The 6,119-nt window shown below is 31.1% G+C and overlaps 1 long non-coding RNA gene across 1 annotated transcript; it reads right to left on the reverse strand.

The window, feature by feature from the left end:
* Positions 1–2,782: 2,782 nt before the first annotated feature.
* On the reverse strand, positions 2,783–5,831 carry LOC140183934 (uncharacterized). Its single transcript, XR_011880508.1, has 4 exons — positions 5,639–5,831; positions 5,494–5,548; positions 5,248–5,405; positions 2,783–3,114 (listed from the first exon to the last, which is right to left on the reverse strand). It is a non-coding gene; the product is annotated as an uncharacterized lncRNA (long non-coding RNA).
* Between the last annotated feature and the right edge of the window lie 288 nt (positions 5,832–6,119).

Below are 6,119 nucleotides of genomic sequence, written 5' to 3' on the forward strand. Positions count from 1 at the left end.
AAATCCGGTATATATTGTTTGTTTTTTTTAAATTTAGTATTAATTGGATTACCTCTAAAATAATTATTAATCGATTTTAATAATTTACTTTCTTCAATAAATCAAACATATATACTGAATGTGATCATAAATAATATAGTACTAGTTAAATCTACCAATAAATATATTGACTATTATCACACTCTAAAACAAATTAAATATAAAGGCTATTAGCACTCACTTATAAATCTATAAAATCGCACTGTCTTTAATTTGTGCAAGGATTTATTTATTAAATAAACTTAAAATCTAAACAAAAAATATTTATAAAATGGACCTAGCATCACTTGAAAGAATCATGGAAAATAATCAACTTACCTTATCATCCATAAGAACCATTTCTATATAAGTTGTGTTGTTCTTGTCAAATTTGGATGAGACTTTTCATAACCTTATAATTTTTGTCTTTATTTTTCAAATTTTTTCATTACATAATCTATCATAGGTAATACTGTTGATAGAATTGTAGTTAGTATCCATTAGGTATAAAAAATAATAAACAGAAGAAATTCTATGTCTGAGGTATGAATTTTCTAGATGATAAATAATTGTAACAATTCACTATTAATCCTTATATATATACACACACTAATTATACACGGTAATAGTTAACAAATATTTTCAATGGAGATACTTACTAAATATATATGTTATCGACATTAATTATATGCTAATATTTTTAGGAAAGAGCTAAAAGATGAGATATATAAATATATATAATATTATTGCTATATAGGAAGCATACATAAATTGCTACATTTTTTTATTATATTATACAACTTAAAATTATACTATCATGTTATTATTAATCCTAGATACTTGCTATAATTATATCAAATTTAATTATGAATCTAAATAAATAAAATAGATAACATTCAATATTATTTTTTTCTTTTTTACATTCAATATTACTATAAATATAAAAAGTAAAATAATTAATGAAAAAATATGAGCAGAAAATAAAATATATTAATTAAAATTCAATTTGTTATCTAATTAATCTTATGTCCATACGATATAACTTTACAAAAATGTTATGAATCACAACCTTTTTTATTCTACAAAAAAAATACTATATGTAGCCTTTAGTAGTACAAAAAATAATTATAAAAACTAATTATTGATATTGATATTAATCATAATTGATTATTAATACTCTAATTTTTTAAAATATATTTTACTTTTTTAAAATATAATGCATGTACCGAGTAGATTTTATTATTATTATTATTATTATTATTATTATTATTATTATTATTATTATTATTATTATTATTATTATTATCCACTAATTGATATCAAATTAAATGGTCACTATTAATGTGTGCATCAATTATCTCTTAATAAAATTATTGCACTTGAATGAGAATTAGAACTATATCAATTGATATAATTAGAATGATTAAAAATATCGATGATTTATAAGTAGTTTAATAACTCATTAAATATTAATTTGATATAATTATAATGAAGATATTTTCTTAAATTAATATAATCATGCATTATTCATGAGCTAATTGTAATATAATTAGAATAAATTTATTTAAGAAAAAAAATTCATGTATAATTTTCAGAAATTATAATAATTTTTTATTTATATATACGTATATATTAATTTTGTTAAATAATTATATATATATATATATAAATAATTATATACATATACATAAATAAAAAATATATGAATTATATTTTGTTAAACTCCATGTTACCAGCTATTAAAAATATTTAAATCACATGTATTAATTTTTTTTGTTATAATTATTTCGTTTTATATATATGATTATTTTTTATTGTACAATCGTGCAATAATATTTTCTATAATATTATTGCTATATATGAAGCAGCTTTATATTATTATAATTATGTCAAATTTAATTATGACCGTAAATAAATAAAATAGGAAACAATCAAAACTAATTTTTTTTATAGTCAAAATTTATTGTAAATATAAAAAATAAAATCACTAATGATTAAACATTTGAGTAGAAAATAAAAATTCATAAGCTAAATTCAATTTGTTAACTAATTAATTTTATATCCATATAATATTATTATTATTATTATTATATATTGATTAAAACTGTGAATACGTACTAATAAAATTATTACATACGAATAAGAATTAGAACTATATCAATTATATCAATTATATAAATTCAAAATTATTATTATTATTATTATTATTATTATTATTATTATTATTATTATTATTATTATTATTATTATTATTATTATTATTATTATTATTATTATTGAGTAATGATGATAATTCATGTGATAATGAATATTACCTATAAAATATCTAAAATTAAATAATATTCAAGTATAATTATGTGACAATTATAATTCAAAAATTACTGTATATGAAGTCACGTGAATTATTATTATAATTGATATAATAATTGCTATAATTGCTACATATTTTCAATCTTATCGGTTGTATCAATTTAACTATATCAATTATATTTAAATTAGTAGTCAATTATTTTTATGAAAATTTTTGCTATAATTAGGTTATACTTATGAGATTATCTTGTATTTGTAACACCCTACCATACAGAGTCTTATGCTTAAGTCATAATTCAGAGATGGCAAGGTATTACGACCTCTAAAATAAAAATTTAGTACGTATAGTAGTATGAATAATTGATTATAACTAGGAGCCTTTGTAGAAAAAAGGGGTAAACAAAAACCGCAACCTTAACGCGCAACACTCCGATCGATACGTAACGAACAAGGATAACCAACGCGAAATTATATATAAACAGAGGAGTGTCAAAAACAGGAATATCAAGACTCAAAATCCGGCTGCGAAGATAACCGGTCCGAGCACAACAATATATACATATGATAAAATAAGGAAAACCCCAAAGGAAACCCAAAGGGACACAAATACATAAAACCTATTCTCCAAAATCTCCCACAAGAGGAGTCATCACAGTTTGTATTATTTAATGGAGATAAAAGTATCTAGCAAAACATATAAACCAAAATCATAGCCCCCAAGAACAAGGAATCTTCGCAATCTAGAAGTCTCCAGCATGCATCAACGGGAAACCTCACGTCCTGCATCTGAAAACCACAAAATCCGCATGGGTGAGAACCAGAGGTTCCCAGCAGGTAACAGCTTCCACATATATAATACATAATAATGGAGGAAAGCCAAAGGCAATCCTAGGACTTCCTCCAATTAATATCAAAGCTTACAAACAAGCTAAACCATATAAGGGTATCTGACTAAAGATTCTTCAGTCTAACTAATACTTCCCTTTCCAATTCCTTCAGACCTCCCAACCACCAGCAGGATGTAATATAGCAAACACAGTTATATCAAACAAGGAATATACAAATAGGAGCAAGTAAGACATTTAGACAATTAGCAAGTTATATGCAGTCAAATAGGCAATCTCAAACAATTCATATAGTATGCATATGATGAATGCCTGTCCCTAGTGGCTGATGATATCATCTGTCGGTTATAGAGCCAACCCGACAAGTCCTGGTAGCTAACCATTGGACTGTCCCTCTGTCATGCATCCCCAACTCGAGTTGTACTCGTCATAAACTTGATCATAATCATGATCTATATCCATCACCCTCACTGGTGAATATATACGGGGGCGAGCTCATCCGGGTCTTTCACAGTGCCCGGCCACACTTATGACATAGGGTCAAAAGAGTATCAAGTCTCAACCTGGAGCACGTGGTGGCTAGCCACTGCTACTACCCAGGGAAACTCGTAACTCCGATAGTGGAAGTGCAAATCACAATTATCAATAATTCAGCATAAACATGCATGAATTCTCATCCATGGATCAACATCCATATCAGCCATCCGGCTCACGGTTAAATCCATAACCAGCCAATTCACAAACAATTACGGCCCTTCGGCCAATGGCATAACAAGCACTTCCACCACCATCCTCCACATCTCACATAATCATCAATGATCCTCATTGATTATTCATTTTCCCTTGCTTCACTCGCAAGTTACCACATCCACTAGCTCCTTCTCTCATAGCTAGACATATCATAATGATTTAAGATATAAGTGGTGAGATCGGATGCTTAGAAGTATGAGATTTGGCTTTTAAAAACTCAAAAATCAACTTTGGGATGAAAATAGGGCCACGCGCACGCGCACTCCACGCGCACGCGTGGGCGGCCTCCAAAAACTTATCGACGCGCAAGCGTCATGCACGCTAACGCGTGGATTAAAAACATGCCAATCGACGCGTAAGCGTCAACCACGCGTACGCGTGGGTGTTCTCGTGCCCCAGGCACAACACTGGCACAGTTCTGGCATAAGTCTCTGGAAAATGGCTGGGCATTGGGTGCAGCACAATCGGCACGCCCGCGCACATCACGCGTACGCGTGGATGGCACTTTTCGGAAGATCGGCGCGCACGCGCCAGGTGCGCCTACGCGCAAGGGGTGATTCTGCTAAAATTTTTCTAAGTTAAAAGCTGCAGAATTCACAGATTTTCACCCCAATCTTCCAACGGACATAACTTCCTCATTTTAAATCGTTTTTCACCCGTTCTTCGAACGGCATGGACATCCCGGATCCAATTTCATTTCTAAACAGATTTGGTACAAAACGGGGATCCGTAGTCCAAGTTATGTCCCGTCAAAGTATGCCCAAAAACCATATTTTCATACAAAACCACAATATGCCATTTTCAAAACAAACCATTTTCAACTCTTTCCAAAATCAATCAAAACATGTCAATTTCATCCCTTTTCTTTGAAATCAATCAAAATGTATCAAATTCAACATCAAGCCTCCTCAACTCACACATTGACACATTACCACGATATACAAAATCACTACCTCATCATTTTACCCCACTTCTCCCAAGTGGCTCAAATTCAAACATATTGACATATCATATACTATTCCTCATGCCAATTATCAACAACACCAATTCCAATAAATTATTATGGTACACAATCAACATCATACTCACCATCAACATGGTTCAACCCACAATTCAACCATAACCAATTATCAAGCATATATCACAACATGCATACTTCTCATACACCATACCATTAAGGCATCAATAATCATCGTCACATATATGACCACATCATATATCTCAATCATTCAACAACATCAACCATTCAATGCCTATCTTAGGGCCTCTAGCCTAAGTATTTCCTACCACATTACATATTAGATACGGGAAACCGAAACCATACCTTAGCCGATTTTCCCAAGCTCACCCGGAGCACTTCCAAACCACTTATCCACAAGTTCTCAAGGCCTCAACACCTCCAAGAACAGATTTTGCACCACCAAACCCTTTCCAAGCTTTTCAAAGTCACCAATCAAGCTCCAATATTCACATATACACAACCTAAGCCACAACCATCATACCCATACACAACATCTCAAAACCCAAACATCATAAAATCACAAAATTACACTAGGGTCAAGAACCTTACCTCACCCAAGGTCCAAGGAGACAAGATTAACCTTCTCCTTCAAGAGTGTTGGGTCCTATAACATCAAAGAACCCAAAATCTCAACATTTTACCCATGAAACTCGAAAATAGGGGCTGAGATTTCGAACAGAAACTTGTGGCTTACCTCAAGATTGATGGTATGGGTTTTGTAGAGCTCTCCGCGGTGAACGCGTGGCCGCAAACGGGGCGGCAATCGGAGCTCTAGATCAAAAGTTATGGTGATTTGAAGATCAAGTGAGAGAAGGAAGTTGAGAGAGTGTTCTTCCTCCCCTTCTCTCTAAATTCAGCGTGTTTTGGTGTGTAATGAGGAGAGAGAGTGCTGAAAACTAGGGTTTTGGTTAAGTTATGTTGGGCCAAGGGCCCACTTTGGGTCCGGTTGGCCCGGTTTGGCCCGTTCGGTCCAATCTTGGTCCGAATTCTATAAAATTGGTACCGAAATTCTCGTCTCAGTCTCCCCTATCACATTTAGCCATAAAAATCACATTTTAGGCTTTCTAGAATAAATTCTCATTTATGGGTTAATTAGCCGTTAATTAACCGGGTTTTACAGTATTAATCGTTATAATTAATTTAATAAAGATATTTATTAAGTATATATGTTATCT

This window comes from Arachis hypogaea, chromosome 1 (assembly GCF_003086295.3).
Source record: "Arachis hypogaea cultivar Tifrunner chromosome 1, arahy.Tifrunner.gnm2.J5K5, whole genome shotgun sequence".
Taxonomy (NCBI): Eukaryota; Viridiplantae; Streptophyta; class Magnoliopsida; order Fabales; family Fabaceae; genus Arachis; species Arachis hypogaea.